The sequence below is a fragment of the Ochotona princeps genome, chromosome 8 (assembly GCF_030435755.1).
Source record: "Ochotona princeps isolate mOchPri1 chromosome 8, mOchPri1.hap1, whole genome shotgun sequence".
NCBI classification, from domain to species: domain Eukaryota; kingdom Metazoa; phylum Chordata; class Mammalia; order Lagomorpha; family Ochotonidae; genus Ochotona; species Ochotona princeps.
Window position 1 is genome coordinate 14,257,086 of NC_080839.1, and position 16,785 is coordinate 14,273,870.

A 16,785-nucleotide genomic window follows, 5' to 3' on the forward strand; every position below is an offset into this window, starting at 1 on the left:
TAAATGCTTGAGTCTCTTATCATCACCAACACTATATGACATAGATAAAGCAGATCATACGCAATGTCTTCCCTTCCTCAAACATCCTATTCAGTGATTCTAGGATCCTTGTAAAAAAGGAAAGAAAATTTTTTAGCTATTTGCCCTCTTTCTCTTGCCGTCTTTCAATGAAATCGCACTGTAGTCTGATATACAGAAATAGGGTGAGAATGCCATGTAATTGAAGACATGTTCATTGGTGGAGTCTGGATGTAAATTTCACTTATGACTTGCCATTACACATGAAGATATGAAGTATATGCAGATACCATTGGAACCAAGTTTAAAATTGTTCACTGTTTTTGGCAGTGACAGCGTCACTTGAATGAACACAACACTTCTTAGTGAGTTTTTAGAAGAATATGTGTTTACAGTCAGCTCTATGTATATGTGGGTTCTGCACCCCAAAGTTAAAAAAACTGGCTCAAAAATAATCAGAAAAAGGTAGGGGCTAGCACATTGCTTCAGTTCGCTAATCCTCTACCTCCACAGGAAGGCATCCCATACGGATGCCAGTTTGTGTCTTGGCTGCCCTACTTCCCATCCAGCATCCTGACTGTGGCCTGGGAAATCAGTAAAGGATGTCCCGAGTCCTTGGGACCCTTTGCCTGCATGGCAGAAAAAGCTTCTGGCTCCTGGCTTAAGATCAGCTCAGTTCCTGCCACTGCTGTCATTTGGAGAGTGAACCAGAAGATGGAAGATCTTTCTGTCTGTCTCTACTTCTCTCTGTAAATCCACCTTTCCAATGAAAATAAATAAATCTTTAAAAAGAGAAAGAAGTAATCACATCTATCCTGAATGTGCGCAGACATATTTTCTTGACAGGGTAACAACGATTTGTATTTTATTAGGTGTAAATAATCAAGAGAGATGATTTGGAGTATATGAAAGGATGTGTGTGGGTTATGAGCTGTTGCTAGAGACTTGGGCATTCACAGATTTTGGTATCTTTGGGGAGTCCTGGAACCAATTCTTGCTAAGGGCCATGCATACATTTCTCTTCAGGTGGGATAAAAGCTCTCAGAGAACGCATGCATAAACTATTACTTATTGAGGCAATTAATGACCTATTTACTCATAACCTACTTTACAATTCCATGACTTTGAGGGAGCACCAGGAAAGGACTTTCCACAGTAGCCTGTCACGTCTCTGATGTTACAACATAGTATCTCGTTTCATCTTCTTGTCAAACCTGATGGGTAGGTATTCTTAGTGCATTTCACAGAAGAGGAAGTCATGGCCTGGAAAGATGAAGTAAGCGATCTTCGCAAGGTTGCAGGACTACCAGACTGTGGAAACGGGATTAGACATAGGAGCTTACTCTTAACCACGAGCCTTCTCTTTTCCTTGCTGCAGCCTCTTCCTTTACTGCGCAATTAAAAAAAGAAAAGATTTATTTTTATTGAAAAGGTCAATATACAGAGAGAAGGAGATACAGAAAGATCTTCCATCTGATGGTTCACTCCCAAAGTGGCTCCAGTGGCCAGAGCTGAGTCGATCTGAAGTCAGGAGCCTGGAACCTCTACCAGGTCTCCCACGTGGGTGCAGGATGCCAAGGCTTTGGGCCATGCTTGACTACTTTCCCAGGCCAAAAGCAGGGAGCTGAATGGGAAGTGGGACCGCAGGGACACGAACCAGTGCCCATACAGGATTCTGGCACATGCAAAGCAAGAACTTCAGCTACTAGACTGCCATGCCAGCTCTCCTGTGCAATTTTTAAAAAGAGATTTATTTAGTTTTCTTGGAAAGTCAGATATACAGAGAAGAGGGGAGACACAGAAGAAGATCAGTCTGCTGATTCACTCCCCAAAGCGGCCACAAAGGCAAAGGCAGTGCTGATCTGAAGCCAGCAGCCAGGAGCTGCTTCTGGGTCTCCGACGTGGGTGCAGGGTTCCAAGGCTTTGGGCTGTCCTCGACTGCTTTCCCAGGCCACAAGCAGAGAGCTGGATGGGAAGTAGGGCCACAGGGATTAGAACCAGTGCCCATATAAGATCCTGGTGCTTACAAGGTGAGGGCTTCAGCTGCTAGGTTACCATACCGGGCTCTTCTGTGCACTTTTAAATGAATTTTTCATTCCTCTGTTTGGTCTTGGTCTCTTGAAGATTCTAGCATTACAAGTTAGAGAAAGATGCACCTCAGGGACCATCTAGCTTAAAATCTTGATTTTATCTAAGAGGAAGTTGGCTGAGAAGGCCAATTCATGTGAGAATTCATGTGAGAGTAGGAAGTAAAATTATAACTCACTGTTGAATTCTGGTTCAAAATATCCTATAACTTAGAGACACAGGCTTTCCAGGGAAGAGGGCAAAGTTGAAAGCAATGATCTCTCTTGTGACTTCTCACTGTAAGTTTGAAAGGAGTTAGTAAGAATGACACCCCACCAAGTGAGCATAACTCGCTTTGGATCTGCTGTTCTCAAAGCTAGCAATGAAATACTTCAGCCATGAACTTCTAAACTTGTTTTTTCTAAACAAGTAGATAATAATGAACCAAGATAGTAAAGTCAGAGCATACAATAGATTTGGCAGTTTTAGGCCAGGTGTGAGTAGTTCAATGGGGAAGAAAGATGGGGACATTCTAGGCTAAGTGGAGGTGGTGGGGTTAAGTAAGTAAAAATGGGTCATTGAGGCTGGAGCTCAGAAAGGTGGGGGTGCACAGCATGTTGATGAGATGAAGATGGGGAGAAAAGGAAGACCTAGTCAGGCAGACCGTTGTGAGGTTTTTACAAAAAGTTTCAAGGTCAAGTGTGTTGGTGACATAATCAGCTTTATGCTTTCAAGCGATCACCTTTGTGTTTGAAAACAAATTCTAGATTGATAGGATTATATAGAGAAAAATGAGATCAGCTTGGCTGCCTTAACTTGCATGTGTGTGACAGAAATAGCGCTCTGGGAACCCAGACAGCAGATGGATGGACATGGCTTGGGGGAGATGCAGAAGTTCAGGTTGCTGGAGGACTGCAGCAGGAAGGAACTGGCTTCATGTTTGCTCAGAATTTGCTTCATTCCCAGCTGTCTTCATCTTTGCTCTTTTTTGTAGCTAGCCTCATTTAGTTCTGACCACCTCTCTATTGCCTGAGTTCATTTCCCCCCTTAATTTTCCAAGCATTTTGTTTCTCAAGCTCTTTCCCCTCTTCTCTTGAGATGGTGTTTAATTGGGCTATTCTTTTTTTTCCCTGCCTTCTCCCTTTTCATTTGTTTATCCTTTTCATTTTTTTAAAAACCAATGATGCTCCTTTAAAAAGAAAAGCTCATCAAAAGCAACAGTGTGCATGGCAACAGTGATGTCTGTGCCTGTCTCTCACTTTTATTCTTATTGGCTAAGTGTGATTATCAAATCAGATTTGTCTTTTTATGAACTTCTCTTTCCTTCTGAGTAATTTTGTTTGTTGGAGGCAGTCATGGTTATCTCCAGTCTGAACTTGTTTCTACATTTCAAAAAATAACTTGAATTACTCTTTTGGTTTCTAAAAACAACTTCGTTAAACAGTTTTTAAAACACATTGTTAACGCACCTGAAAAATATAGGGACATATAAATAATTGGGACAAAAATAAAATTCACACGAGATAATGACTATTACTGTTTCACATATATCCCTTCACTGTTTCTTCTTCAAGTCATGGATAGCTATTTTTGAATAATTGGGGTACCCTCAACTTTTTTGATATCTTTTCGAAATTTAGAAATCCTATGCTATTTGTTCATTTATGGAATTACTTTAATAACATCTGTTTTCATTTCTGCTGTTCCTTGTAGTTAGCCTGTGGACATAAGGTTTGTTCTGGTCTATAAACTTCTTTTGAAAAGTTTGTTTATTTTTATTGGTAAGGCAGATTTACAAAGACAAGGAGAGGCAGAGAGAAAGATCTTCTGTCTGCTGGTTCACCCCCCAAATAGCTGTAGCGATAGGAGCTGAACTGATTTGAAGCCAGGAACCAGGAGCTTGTTCTGATTCTCCCACATGGATGCAGGGCCCAAAGGCTTTGGGCTATCCTCTAGTGCTTTCCCAGGCCATAAGCAGGGAGCTGGATGGGAGGAGGATTTGTCCATTGAATCATCGTACCAACTATGAGCAGGAAATGATATGCGATGTAACACTTTTGAGGTAGTGAAGCAATTAGGATTCAGTGTTTGCCTTCATCATGTGCGACTTCCCCTATGCGGCAACTTTAGAAGTGACGTTTTCCAAATAGACTGGCTACAAGTGCATGAGAATAGAATGACCTGTTTTAGGCTTTATGAGTAGGAAACAAATCTTGGGTTACAGTAAATCACTGAGATTTCTGCTTGTTACTGTGCAACAACCTAACCTATTCTGGTGGTATGTGTGACTCTTTTTCTCTTCTCTGTCACAAACTCTAAGATGAAACACATTTTAATCTCAAAATTCCTCTTTCTCACAATAAATGTCTTCTTGGACAGAACTGTGTCTATCTAGATTAAGCATTCTCTTGTCATGTTCTCTACCCCATGGGAGATGACTTTTCAATAATCTAATTAGGTGCTTTGATTTTGGTCAGCCAAATTCAGATTCTAGATATAAAGATAAATTATTTGTGAAAATGCTAAGATCCAGAAGAAAGTTAGTTCTGTTGAGTTAGTATCTCAGATAGCAAATCATATAGTAATTATGTTAGTTTTCTAAAAATCATGTGTGTGGTGCTTGAAAGTTTTCAAAGCATTTTTTGCAGATGCTAATATAAGTTTTAAATTTTATATGAGCTTGACTTTTTAAAAAAGATTTATTTATTTTTTATTGGAAAGTCAGATATACAGAGAAGAAGAGGAGAGACAGACAGGAAGATCTTCTGTGTGCTGATTTACTCCCCAAGTGGCTTCAATTGCCAGAGCTGCGTCAATCTGAAGCTAGGAGCCAGGAGCCAGGAGCCAGGAGCCAGGAGCCAGGAGCTTCTTCTGCGTCTCCCACACAAGTGCAGGGTTCCAAGGCTCTGGGCTATCCTCACCTGCCTTCCCAGGCCACAGGCAGGGAGCTGGATGGGAAGTGGGGCCACTGGGACAAGAACTGGCACCCAAAAGAGGTCCTGGCACGTGTAAGGTGAGGACTTAAGCTACTAGGCTACCTCACCTGGCCCTGGAGGTTGACTTTTTTTTTTTAAAGTTTTATTTATTTTTATTACAAAGTCAGATACACAGAGAGGAGGAGAGACAGAGAGGAAGACCCTCCGTCCGATGATTCACTCCCCAAGTGAGCACAGTGGCCAGTGCTACGCTGATCTGTTGCCAAGAGCCAGGAACCTCTTCCAGGTCTCCCACGCAGGTGCAGGGTCCCAAAGCCTTGGGCCATCCTTGACTACTTTCCCAGGCCACAAGCAGGGAGCTGGATGGAAAGTGGAGCTGCCGGGACTAGAACCGGCGCCCATATGGGATCCCGGGGTGTTCAAGACGAGGACCCCAGCCCCTGGGGTCACGAGGTTGACTTTTTAATGCATGAAAATATTCAGTAGCAAAGGGCTTATGCTCAGTACTTAGTTACCTTCTTCCTCCTTTTGGTATGAACTGGCTATGAAGGAGATTGCGTCACTGTGTAGAGCAATTATAAACAAGCAGAGTGGCAATTAAGTGAGGATGCAGAGACAAGAGATTTGGATTCTCAGTCTAGTTCTGACCCTAATAAGCTGTGTGGCCTTTGGCAATTCCCACCTATTCCAGGTGTTCCTTACAGATAAAAAGAGGAGATTGAACTGTCCAGTCAACTACTGGAGTTCTTTTAGCCCTGGGCCATCCATTTCAGATTTTAAGATTACCCTGGACAGTGCCATGGTCTAGTTCATGGTATCCCTGGATTCTCGCAAGATTGCCTCCCATTCATAGGGCCCACGCTGGATTCACTCCTTGCCATACTCTCACAACATCCTTCTCATACACAGTTGAGGTACAGACAGATACATACTAACTCTGCATTTCTTCTTTTTGACTTCAGTGGGAAATTTGATTTGTCACTCTGGGTATAAATAGAAATAAGTTCTTCTCTGATGCTGCAATACGTAGCAGCTGCTTAGAAATTATAAGGAAATAGCCATTTTACTACGTATGTTTCACGATGACTCACCCTTGTTTTCTAGAAAGTTTGTTGTTCACCAAGGTCGTCTGGGTCCTTGATTAACCTCAAGGAAAGGAAGTCTCTGAGTCTGAAACTCTAGGTGAGTTCTGAAGCATTTTAAAAAATGAGCATCCAAGGGAAAAATATGACCTTAATTTTCCCTTACTGTACTCTTCCCTCCAGTCGGTCTTACCTCCATATCCTCAGTATACTTTGCTATCTTTTGTATGGTTGCTCAGAGCTGTAGTGGTTTCCACGAGGGAGAATGAGCAGAATGAGAGATCCTGGACTCAGGTCAGGGATCTCAGGTAAGCAGGTGTTTCTACAGGGCACAGCTCTGTGCAAACCTATTTCTGCCAATGTGGACACCTGCTTCACAATTCTGTCATGCATGAGGTGTTGTATCACAATCCATAGGGAAAGAAATGGCGAAAGAATTCCACTTGCCCTCAACAAGCTTTGAACTTGTGGGGAAGACATGTGAGGATGACAGAATAGAATAAGGGCTAGAACAGAGACAGAAGCAGAAAGATATGAGGAAGAAGTGACAGCAGCTAACACAGAAGCTAGCAAGGGTGCCTGCATGTATTTTAGCTTCACACATGTTGCGAAGCAGAGAATGGATATTCCAGGCTGAGGAAACGAGGTGAGTAAAGACACATGGCATGGGTTTCATTTCAGTCTCCTACTGTTTAGCACTGGGCAAGCTCCTCAACTTTTAGAGCCTTGATTACTTCAGCTGCAAAACTGAGTTAGTAATTCTTGCGTCATACGGTTTGGGAAGATGTTATGGGATTGGGCCCTGTGGCATGGCCTAGCGGCTAAAGTCCTCGCCTTGAAAGCCCCGGGATCCCATGTGGGCGCCGGTTCTAATCCCGGCAGCTCCACTTCCCATCCAGCTCCCTGCTTGTGGCCTGGGAAAGCAGTTGAGGACGGCCCAATGCATTGGTACCCTGCACCCGCGTGGGAGACCTGGAGGAGATTCCAGGTTCCCGGCATTGGATCGGCGCATCGGCCCGTTGCGGCTCACTTGGGGAGTGAATCATCGGATGGAAGATCTTCCTCTCTGTCTCTCCTCCTCTGTGTATATCTGTCTTTCCAATAAAATAAATAAATCTTAAAAAAAAAAGATGTTATGGGATTGTCTTTGTGAGAGTGCTCAGTTCAATTTTGTCTCCTTTATTTCTAAATGACCAAAATTCTCCCTTTTCTACACTTTTATTCTACTTTTGGGATGTATTCTATTTTCATTACCCATGGAATTTAGAAATTTCTTACTGGTCAGCCCCTCCTTGACCTAGAATAGACAGCATAGATTTATCACAGGAAATAGCAGATGTATTTAGCTAATAGTCAAGTTAACATCATAGAAATTTTGAGCCAAGATAGGCTTGTGTATAGTGGGTATAACAGGTATAACAGGGTGGAATAAAAATGAAGGGTAATTGATTCAAGGCATTCTTGGAGCTGAAGACTGAGCATTATATAAGGCAAACCTGACTGCTAGCTCATGGAGTATCTCTGCCAGTAGAGAATCTATCTGTATTTTATTTATTTATTTTAAATTTATTTGGAAGGCAGAGAGAGAAAGTGGGAGTGGGGGTGGGGAGTGGAGAGAAGAGAGAGAGAGAGAGAGAGAGAGAGAGAGAGAGAGAGAGAGAGAGAGAGAAAAGAGAAATGCTTCTATCTGCTGGTTCAGTCTGAAATGCCTGTAACATTCATGACTGGGACAAGCCAAAATGAGGAGACTGGAACTCCACCTGGATGTCCCACATGGGTGGCAAACCCAAGTACTTGAGCTGCCTTCTAGAATGTGTATTGTTAGGAAACTGGATCAGAAGCAGAGAATCTGGAGCTCAAATCAGGCACTCTGGATACAGGCTGCTGGTATCCAGAGGAACAGAGTGACCTGCTGTGCCACAGCACTCACCCTAAGAAGCTGTATCTTGCACATGAAGTCATAGTTGTGGTGGTTTCTTTGTCTGTTTGTACCACTAGAACAAAATGCCACAGACTGGGTGGTTTAAAAACAACAGAAGCTTATTTCTCACAGTTCTGGAGGCTGAAAGTCCAAGATCAAGGCACCTGCTCAGGCTCTGCTTTCTGATTCATACACTACACCTTCCCTGTGTATCTTCATATGGTGGAAGGGGCTAGGGAGTACTCTGGGATTTCTTTCATAATGATACTAATCCCATTTGTGAGATCTCTGGCCTCATAACGCATTCATCCCCAAAAGCTCCACCTACAAATACACTCACATTTGGGACTAGGTTTCAACAAATAAATTTTAGCAGGTAGCTACTCAGAGTAGGGTAGTATGGGGTTCTGTGGAGATTACACAGGGTAAACCCTGATCTACTTGAAGAGTGTTGGGAACTGACAGCTGTGATCTGTCCACATGGAGAGATGATCAGTGTGTATGCACTTCCAAGTGTAGCTAAATGCTCCTTGGCTCCCCTTTGGAATTTCTTATTGATGTCCCCAGCTTCCCATGACTTTGTTATAGCACTCTTGTTCAGTCACCCTTCTTCCCCACTCCTTCTCTGACCCCCATTTTCAACTTTTTGATTGGAAAAAATGGTCGATAAAATCTTCAACTTAGAGTCATACTCAGAACTTAATTCATTCCGCTTGGTTGGCATTTGTGTTTTTTAAGCAATGAGTTTGCTGGATGGGTGGGCATTGTAGTGTTTGGGCTAAAGCTGCTGCTTGCTACTGCGTGTGATGGCCAAATTCCAGATCAGAGTGCTAGTTCTAGCCCCCTAGGTACTCTACTTCTAATCCAGGTTCCTATTAATATAGCAGACGATGGCTTAAGTGCTTGAGGTCCTAGTACCCCTGATGGGGTTTCAAGTGAGCACTTTGGCCTGACCTCATCTTGCTGTTGTGGGTATTTGGGGAGTGAATGATTCCTTTCTGTATTTTTCTGCCTGTTATGAACAAATATACTTTTTAGAATTTTAAAATGAGTTGGGAAAAGCAAGGCTTTATATCATAGCCTGTTTTCTGTCAATGCCTGAGATTGATCAGGTAACTTACACAAACCAGCAGTTAATCCAGTTCATGGTTCTGGAGGCTGGGAAGTCCAAGAGCATGATGCCTGCATCTGCGAAGGGCCTTTGAGCTGTGTCATAACCCAGTGGAGGGCATCACAGGGTGAGCAGAGCAAGCATGCTGGCTCAGGTCCTTCTTCCTCTTCCTGTGAAGCCACTAATGCTATCATGGGGGCCCCACCCTCATGACCTCATCCAATCCTAATCATCTCCCAAAGGCCTCGCCTCCAAATACCATCAACACATGAATTTGGGATTAAATGCCCAACACATAATCTTTTGGGGGACATAGTCACACCCATAGTGCTTTGCCGGGTCCTGGGAACTTTGCTTTTGTGAGTATTATTGACTCACTGAAAAACGTAAATACAAGGGTATAAAGGTGCAATGCAATTTTAAGTTGCCAAAAATTAAAATCAGACACGATAATACTCTGTTAAATACTTGGCAGATGTATTTTAAAGATATTCCCAGGAGCAGGTATTTGACACAGGTTAAAATGCTGCCCGGGACAACTACATCTCACATTGAAGTGCTTGAGTTTATGTTCTGGCTCCTCTCCTCATTCCAGCTTCCTGCTAATACAATCCTGGGAGGCAGTGGTGGTGGCTCAAGTAGTTGGATTCTTGCCACCTGTGTAGGAGGCCCAGCTTAAGTGCCTGGCTTCCAACCTCTGCACGGCCCAGCTTAGATTGATGTGAGCATTTAGGGAGTGAACCAGCATATAGACAATCTCTGTCTCTGTTCTCTCTGCCATTAAAATAGGTCTGTATATCTATATCTACATACTTGAATGCAGTTCAGGATAGGGCAGAAGAGAAGAACAATAATAAAGTGTGTCAGAGATAGACGGTGTGTCAGAGGTGGAGAGCTTGTTTCACAAGGGGAAAAAATTTTGGGAGTTAGGTGAGGTAGGACCAGATTGTGATGGCATTTCTAAATGTAACATCTTAACTTTCTCATTGATGGAGAATGAGCATTTTGCACAAGAGAACCAATGTGACACAGAAAACTCTGATAGTGGTGAGTATAACAGATTAGCAGAAGAAGTAAGTAAAGTCTGGTAGATCAATGTGTTGTTCCCAGTGGATAGTGAGGAGGCAGCAATAGGGACCAGTAACAGGTGGGAAGAAGAGGTGAAGGAAATAGTTCTAGGGAGGAAAGTCACTTGAGTGTGCAGAAGAGCAGAGGAGGATGACATCAAGATCTGAGTGTCTGGGTGACAGAAATAGAGAAGTCCAGAAGAGGAAATGGTCTGGGAAGGAAAATGATGGTTTTGCCATAGACAACTTGAGTCATTGTATAGGGCAGGCTTAACTCAGTAGACTAAGTATTCCCCAGGTTTCCCCATGGGTCAGTTCTGCTTTGTCTGTAAGCGCTGGGAATTTCTGTAACTCTGAATCAATGAATTAGTAGTGTGGAAAAAGGGAGTTCAGAGAAACGAAGCACACAAGGAGGGAAGTGACACAGTGCCTGTCCCTGAGGATTGAGGGACACTGGATTTTCTAACTTTGTCTCAGATTTCCTGAAATGTAGCTGGACGGAGGGTGGATTCCACTTCAAAACTCAAGTTCTAGTATTCAGGGCAAGAGGGAGAAAAGTGTAGATTAACTAATGAAGGAGAGACAGCATTTGGAAAAAAAAGATAAGGTGACATTTTCTTCCTCATACCAAATAAATGAAAGGTTTAAATATAAAGAATTTAAACCGTGAAAGTATCATAACCAAAGAAAGACCAATTTCTAAATAATGCTGGAAAGAAATTTTCTTTCCAAGCAGAACCTGGGTCCCAGAAGTGTTTCCATGGTAGCTTTTGATGCTCTGTTGACCAGCTGCCGTCCAGGAAGCTGTCCCTCAATCTTGCTTACCTGCATTGTAGGATGGTGTCCACTTCTGCACACTTTCGCCAATGGCACTATTTTTGCTTTTTGTATATATTTATTTGACAAGTAGAAAGACACAGAGAGTTAGGCAGTGAGAAGTCTTCTCTCCACTGATTTATTACCCAAATGCCTACAACTGCTGATACTGGGCCATGCTGAAAACAGGAGTGAGGAACTCAATCTATGTTTCCCACTTGAGCCACTGCATCTTACCTCCTAGGGTGCGCATTAGCAGGAAACTGGAGTCAAACAGCTGAGACTCTAACCTAGGCACTCTGATATGGGAAGTGGGCGTCCCCAAGGAGTGGCATCTTGATCACTACATCAAACACCTGTCCCTGTTTTAATTTTTGAAAGTGATAATATAAACTCAACACTTTGAAACAAAATCTGCATTTTAGTTGGTGATACTATTGGCTAGCCATATACCAGTGTGTCAAGAACAGTGGTGTTTTCATGGTGGGATTATAGATATATAAAATTTTTTTATTGTGTGTTTCTCTATTACTGAAAAACTTAGTATGGAAAACATATACCACATTTGTTATTGTAGAAAAAACCTTTTTTTAACATTTAAAAACACTACAATAATATCTCAAAAATGTTTCCAGAGAGATCTAGCTCTGGCCTTGGGTTCTTGGGAATGTTCTCTTCCAGGCTTCTGAAGGGCTACTTCTCTTCCTGCTGGGTTCCTGGATAACTTTTTGGGCAGTAGACCCCTACAAGAGGTCCCCCTGGGCTGACCCTTTCTAGTGTAATCTAGTAATTGGAACTAAGCTGTGCTCTGCCTCACTTGCAATTCTGGAAGTCTTTCTGTATAACCCTCACCACTGAAGTGAGGCTCTAGAACTCACCATGTGCTTACTTGCTGACTGTCCATTTGCATTGTCTTAAGGCAAGGCTTTGTTAAAATTTGGCAATGCCTATCCTAGTTATTCAATTTCATTAGGCAAAGAAAGTTTTAAAGTGAAAAAAAAGTTTTTAAGAAAACTTGTATTATGTTCCTTCTGTTTAGAATGCATAAATGATTTCCCTAGTCCAACCCCTCCCTAAAAGCAAGGATAAGTGATTTCTTCCACTGCACTTCTACAAAGAGGGGAGTGATTCAGGAGCCTGGACCCTGGGTACTTGGTGAAGCAGGCCACTCTGCAGCTGGACAGCTCTGTTATGATTTCTCCCTTCTGGTATATCAGTACCTCTGAGGTTTTCATGGTCCCATGTGTTTGTCCTAGACATGCCATTTGAGGATGCCACAAGGGATTGGAATTTTTCTTTAACAATTTAAAATAATTTTTATTTTTTGGAGGCTGGTGTTGTGGTGTATCTATCAGATTAAGCTGCTGCTTGCAATGCTGGCTACCCATATTGGAGCTCCAGTTCAAGTCTCAGCTCTACTCCCACCCCATCTCCTTGCTAATGTGCCTGGGAAAGTAGCCAAAGATGGCCCAAGTGCTTGGACCCCTGCACGCACTTGGGAGACCTGGATGGAGTTCTAGTTTCCTGGCTTTGACCATTTAGGGATTGAGTCAGCAGATAAAGATTCGCTCTTGCTCTTTGTTTTTGTCACTCTGCCTTTCAAATAAATAAATCTCCTAGAAGTTATTTTCACATTTTATTCAGAAGGAAGAAAGTTGGAGGGAGAGAGAGATGGAGAGGGGAAATTGACTTTCCCTCAGGTAACTTACTTCCCAAATCTCCGCAGCACTTGGAATTGTACTAGGTCAAAGCCAAGTGCTGAGAACTCAATCCGGGTTTCTCACTTGGATGTGTAATTGCTAAAGCAGGAATTGGAAGCAGAGCCTGAATTCAGATACATGCACTCCTGTATGGCAGGCTGGTGCCTCGAGCAGTGTCTTATTGTGGTGTCATAGATCTTGGAATGGTGTTCTACCATAGCAGAAAGCCATAGTGTGAGAGAAGCTACACTGTCATCCCAAGGGAGTTCTGAAAATCAAAAGGAAGATTTGCTGATAAAAACAAAGACTGAAAAATATCCAAATGTCCTTTTGTGTTCGATATGTTTCTTAACTAACCTTTGGAAGTTTGTTCCTTTTATAGAAGTGCCACCAACCTAGGTAATAAGGGTAATTATTCCAAGGTTTCTATTTTACACATGAGCAAATTGAGTCCCTGGGAAGTCCAGTGACCTGCTTATGGTGATTTAATGTATATTTATGAGGCCAGGACTGGAGCCCCTGCACCTCCTTTTTACTCCCCTGCTCTTCTCTCTGCATGTGCCCTCTGGCATGTGGCATGGGATTGTCAGTGGAATTACCAGTCTGTAATTCGTCCTACTTACTGTAAAAAACTGGCCCATCTCAGAACAAGTGTCTCCTGTGTGCTTGACACACTTTGAAGTGCCAATGAGATTACAGATGGAACTCAAGATTCTCTGGTAGTCATTTATGCACTGATTTATGTATCTAAAGTAAAAAAAAAAAAAAAACCAACTATTAGTATCAAGTATTGGGGAGGACGTGGAAGAACTGGAACTGTCATACAATGCTGTTGAGAATGTAGAATGGTACCAGCACCATGGTAAACACTTTTGACAGTTTCTTAAAACGTTAAGTATCTGTTGACCATATGACTCAGTCCCTCTATTGGTAGGTCTTTATTTGCCCAGGAGAAACAAAAGCCTATGTTTATGCAAGTACTTAAACAGGAATGTTCTAGGAACACTTACAGAAACTCTATTTGTGGTTGCTAAAAGCACAAACACCTCAAGGTCATCAACCAGTAAATGGATAAACCAACTATGGTCCATCAGCACAGAAGAATATTACCCAGCAGTGTCAAAGGACCAGTCCAATGAACAGTATGGATAAATCTCAAAATAATTATGCTGAAAGAATCCAGGTATAGAAGAATACATATGTGGTGTACTTTCTTTTACATAAAATCATAGAAAACAAAGATGGATACATGAGGACCAAATGCATTGGAAATTGTCTAGTTGAGGGGCAGGAAGTAGCGAAGGAAAGATTATGAGGGAGAAGAGGAAATGCTTGGGGTTAATGAATATCTTGTTATCTTAATAGTGGCCAGAGATTATCTTGACTGTGGTAAACATTTTAAATTTCTGTCTTTTAGTTTGTATATTATTTATACTTCCATAAGGTTGTTGAGAGGTTATACCTTGAAAACCAAAGGGAGGGGGGAAAAAAGGCTGTCTGGTTCCCATAACTATGAATGGCTTTATAAAGGAATCATGGTGTCAATAATTACAATTTCTCTGGCTCCTGACCTCTTCTGAGCAGGAACTGGGAGGTGACCGCAGGCCTGGTTAAGCATATCCCAGAGCCTGGCATGGGTAATCTGTTCTATCTAGTAGCTTTGGCCCTCCATGGCACTGCCCCTGCTGCTACTGTTGGGAGCCTGATGCCTGTGAAGCCTCACTGACGTTTGCCCTGGCCGGGCTGGGGTGAACAGAGGAGAAAGCCGATGTTCCCTCTTGAGGCCTGGCTTTCCACAGAGGACCTGTGGGAACTAGGGCACTGAGACTAGCTGAGTTTGCAAGAGGAAGAACAAGCTTGATGTTTCCTGAACAGTTTTCCATCCATGTCCCAGTTTTTGGTGCAGATATAATTTGTGATTTCCCGCGGCAGTGCCAATTCCCACAGGAGGTTCTCCCACCCCAGCAAACAGACCGGCTCATACAGGTGAACGACTTCCCTGCTGCTTGCTCCAGCAACTCACCTGGTGTGCCTGAACTTGAAGGACTCAAGGCTGGCACACTGAGGCCTCATCTGGGGCACTCATACCCCATGGTAGTGCTGGGTCACTCTGGTAGTCATTGGTGGATGGAGGAATTCCCCCTACTTCCCAAGAGCTGTTTCTGAGCTCTAAATTAGTCCAGGAAGGATGAACCTGGGACAGGGTTGAGAGAGGGGAAGGAAGAGAGGAAAGAGAAGGATCAGGCTTGGTCTCCAGACAGAAGGAAGAAAGATGGTAGGTCAGGTTGAGCAGGGGAAGGGGAAATCAGGCTGTGGGGTTGATGTTCTTCCCATCCCTGCCTTGGCCCTGCACACCTATGTTCCCCTCTCCCAGCATACCTAACACAGTTATCTCTTAGCCCTCTTTATGTTGGTATAAATATAGGCTTGAGAGCTGAGCCATTTAATGTACTAAGTACTTTTCCTTTCCAGTTCAATGTTTTCTTCTTCCTTAGTGTGTAATTGTCTTTTTTTCTTTTTCTCCTAGGAGTTTAATTTTCTGTGCACTTAACTCTAGGGCTGGAGATAGTTTCTATTGGTGGCCCACTTTCAGAAATTAAATCTAAAATATTATAAATACAAAGTACATGTAAGATTATAAATACAAAATTTCAAAATTTGACAAAGGCCCTCACCAATGAAGGGCCCTAAGATCCAGGCTTAATTAGTTTCACAGTATACCTCGTTAGTTCAATGCTAGACTTCCCCATCATTATTTAATCATATTTAGTTGATATCTAAATATTTGTTTAGCGCATTCAGTTGTATTAGGTAGTTTCTTGGTATTTTAGGGAAACTCACCTAGTTTTCTGAGTAGCTCCAGCTTGGTCTGGGGGCTGTTTGCTCCTGTGCACAGCCTTTTCCTAGGGTCTCTCTTCTTCGCCTCCCTCCCTCTTTGGATCACTCTCTTGATTCCTATGTATTCCTCTAAATTGCTTTGCACACTTCAGTGGCTTCTTGGGCAGATGTGTGAGAAGCAAGGTATTCTTTAGAGATCATATATCTGACAATATTTTATCCTAAGATTTGGTTGACAACTTGGCTGGGCATAGAATTCTGAGTTAGAATTAATTTTCCTCCATCATTTTGAAGACATGACTACAATTTCCCCCAACTTTTGATAATACTACCGAGAAGTCTGGCACTGTTTAAATGCCTGATTTTTTTCCATGTGAGTATTGTTTTATTTGAAGAATATATTTGTTTGTTCCCAGTGTTCTGAAATTTCATAATGTGGATTTTTTTTCCATGCTAGGCATTCAGTGGACCATTTGATATGGAAAAATGTGTGTTCTTCAACTTCTGAAAACTTTGTTGATTCTTTGTTTTTTTCCTCTTTTGTCTTTCTCTGGAATAGCTTTTGTTTCTTTCTCTAGTCTAGTTTCATCTCGGAATCTCCTGTTTCTGTTCTCTATCATTCTTAATGATTCTATACCATTTTAATACATCTTTATCCTTTTGCTTTAGTTTCTGGGAGATTGATTAAATTTTTTTAGTTTTTATTTTTCTTATCATATATTTCTTTCTTTGAATATCCTTTTCTTTACCCATCCCACACAGTATTTTGTTCTTTTTTTAAGATTTATTTTATTTTCATTACAAAGTCAGATATACAGAGAGGAGGAGAGACAGAGAGGAAGATCTTCCGTCTGATGATTCACTCCCCAAGTGAGTGCAACGGCCGGTGCTGTGCTGATCTGAAGCCAGGAGTCAGGAACTTCTAGGTCTCCCACACGGGTGCAGGATCCCAAGGATTTGGGCCATCCTTGACTGCTTTTCCAGGCTACAGGCAGGGAGCTGGATGGGAAGTGGAGCTGCCGGGATTAGAACTGGTACCCATTTGGGATCCTGGCGTGTTCAAGGCAAGGGCTTGGCCACGGTGCTGGGCCCAGTATTCTGTTCTTATGTCACAGTTCTACTGTCTTAACAAACGGAGGCTATTCATGATAGGTTTTAAAAATATTTTTTTAATTTTTAAAGTTTTTTTCTCTTTTAGATAATTTCTTCTTCTTCTTTTTTCGGTGTAT

At 42.3% G+C, this 16,785-nt stretch overlaps 1 protein-coding gene across 1 annotated transcript in view; it reads right to left on the reverse strand.

Annotated features, from left to right (window-relative positions):
• The window catches only part of CKAP2L (cytoskeleton associated protein 2 like), a 66,566-nt gene extending 52,970 nt beyond the window's left edge, over nucleotides 1-13,596 (reverse strand). Inside the window, exon 1 of the mRNA XM_058667637.1 lies at nucleotides 13,589-13,596. The gene's annotated coding sequence lies outside the window, so the exon portion shown is untranslated. The remainder of the gene's footprint in view (nucleotides 1-13,588) is intronic.
• Nucleotides 13,597-16,785: the final 3,189 nt, after the last annotated feature.